We start from the raw sequence: 2,879 nt of genomic DNA, 5'->3' as shown, positions 1-2,879 counted from the left end.
CATTAAATGTATATTTATTTTCGTGATCATTAATTAAATTGTATTTTGGTAAAAAGAATATCAAAAATTTAATATTACCATTTACATATTTTATATATGCCCATTGATTTGGCAAATGTAATTCCTTTTTATCCAAAATATCTAAGACATTATTAAACGATAGTAATGATAATTCATTTTGTTCTCTAATATTATCTGTTTCTATATTTGATACAAATTTGTCAAATAAATCTTTTTGACCACTAATTTGAACTTTTTCTGTCCAAGAAAAGTTACTTGATACAGCATTTTTTTCCAAACGGAGCTTTTTGTATCGTCCAGACTATTAAAAAAACATAAAAATTACAGTAACTATGTTCAATTAACATGAACTCATTAACAAATTAAGTTCCCGATCTTTCCAGACATATTATAATATTAAATGAAATATAATCAAAACTCAATAAAAATAAATAAATCAACAAGAAGGGTCACGAGCCAAACAGTTATTTCAGTTTAATAAATAGTAAACATGATCTTAGGAGAAGTAATGTTTATTATACTAAGATCATGTTTACTGTTTATTAAACTGAAATAACTATTCGGCTCGTAGCCCTTTTCTTGTTGATTTATTTATAATATTAATTATAACATTAATTTAAAATATCTTTAAAAGCTTTAGCCGCTTTAGCTATAATGACAAATTTATCATCTATAAAACTTACCACGCCAAGAATATTTCCTTGTTTATCGTAAATAGTACGATTCCATAAAATATCTGTGGATGAAAAATGTTTGTCACATATTGACTGCTTATAATTTATATTAAAATTTTTTCTTTTTATTGCTATCTGCCACAATTTCATTAAATTTTCGTCTTTGGGAACGTGAAAAAAATGTACTTTCTCATGATTAGTATCGTACCCAGAAGTACAACCTGGAGCTATACAACGCGGCATATTTCAACATTTAAACTTTTCAGTCACTATTTGTCAATATTTAGACGATTTAGACACTATTTCAATAAAAAAAAAAAAAACAAATAATCCGAATAAACCACTACGCAGATACCGCAGAGCCCGCAGAGTCAGTGACAATAGCTGATCAGGAATCGGGCGCTTAGTTACCTAACGCCATCTAGTGCGGACATTAAGTAGCCCCGCAATATAATGGGTGAGTGGATAGAGTGTCAAGGGACTGTTTCTGATAATTGTAGGATTTGGGCCGAATTTCCCCCATGGAACGATGGATAATATCGAAGCAATATCTGAATTAGGCATAAAATACGGTATTCCTGTTCATGTAGATGGCTGTCTAAGCGGTTTTCTAGCCTGTTTTATACCAGCGTGCGTGCGTGCGTGCATTCCATACAACAAATATATCCATCCTTATACGTTTCCTGTGTAAATTAATAATTTATGTAGATATATAATAAAATATAAAAAGATTTAAATATTTGTGATATATAAAATATAAAAAGATTGTTATTGCAATATCTAGTACAAATTAACGAAAAACGATACAAATAACATTATGAATTAATCTAATAAATAAGGCTTCAACAATTTTCTGTAAAATATAATAATAAATAAAATATAATTATGTATCGTTAGTACTCTTTGAATTACAGATAAAAATTAATAAAGTGAGGTTATATTTCCTTTTCCAGAATTCTTTTACTAAACTGTACATATTTCCATTATTGATATACATTTTAGAATAAAATACACAATAATTATTAGAATAATAGTTAACGTACGTACGTCTTTGTCTTTATGCACTCTGCTTTTATTAAATTTATACACAAATTCGCAAAATTGCTCCTCTCTCACGATCTGTTCAACTCAATCCGATTACTTTCCGAGACAGCCAAAATCTGATTAGGTTAGGGAGTTTTTTGAAATACACCAATTGAATACCACTGTTCGATCGGATTAGAAATCCGACCATTTGTCGTAAACACCCATATTTTCTGCGACTTTGCAACCAAAATAGCACGTTTCTATTATTAAGCCTCGTCTACAATAGTCGCACAAGCTGTGTCGCATGTCGTATGAAATGTCGCAAAAGTGTCGCATATAGGGTGCGTTCGCTTTTTACGCTCACGCGCTTTAAGCACTTATAAGCATCGCTTATATCGTTCATTTTTCTCATTGTAAGCACTCACGGAAAGGCAGAGAAGCATTTATGACGTCATCTTGTCGTCATAGATACTGCTCATAAACAGGGCCTCGTAACTGCTGGTATCACCGTTAGTGGTGCACTCACCTTATGTCACCCGGAAATATGGAACTAATATTCAATATGGCTGTTAAAATCAATATGGACGCGTTATCCACAAGGTGTTCACGTGTGTTTGCGTGTATTCAACGATTCGCATCAATTCGCATTGATTCGTATTCAGTAATCTCTCGGTAATCTGCAGTAATCTGATCTAGGGTAATCTGGACGACTCGAGGTCTCGGTTTAAATGTCTCTAAGAGTCTGTTTAAGTGTATTCTGTGTCTCTATCTCCCTCTTCCTCCCTCTCTCTCCATAGAGCGATCACGAACAATACACGTGGGTATACAGTAAAAAAAACTACACAATAATTTTGTATAAACAACTGATATAGTAATATTGTAATATTAGAACTTAATAAGATGATGCGAGCATGTTGTATCCCGGGATGTTATGATGTTATGTATTTATGATAGCAAATGTAATAAAGAAATTAAAATAAAAAAATAATTAACATAATATGTAGATATTTAATTTTCAACTGAGACCTTAGATAATAACTCGCAATCACCCGCAATCAGGATGCACTACAAGATCAAGCGTTTTATTCCGAATCTACCGAAATCGATAGATTCGGAATAAAACGCTTGATCTTGTAGTGCATCCTGATTGCGGGTGAT

The sequence above is a fragment of the Trachymyrmex cornetzi genome, unplaced genomic scaffold (genome assembly GCF_001594075.2).
Source record: "Trachymyrmex cornetzi isolate Tcor2-1 unplaced genomic scaffold, Tcor1.1 scaffold318, whole genome shotgun sequence".
NCBI classification, from domain to species: Eukaryota; Metazoa; Arthropoda; class Insecta; order Hymenoptera; family Formicidae; genus Trachymyrmex; species Trachymyrmex cornetzi.
This window is presented reverse-complemented; position numbering follows the sequence as displayed.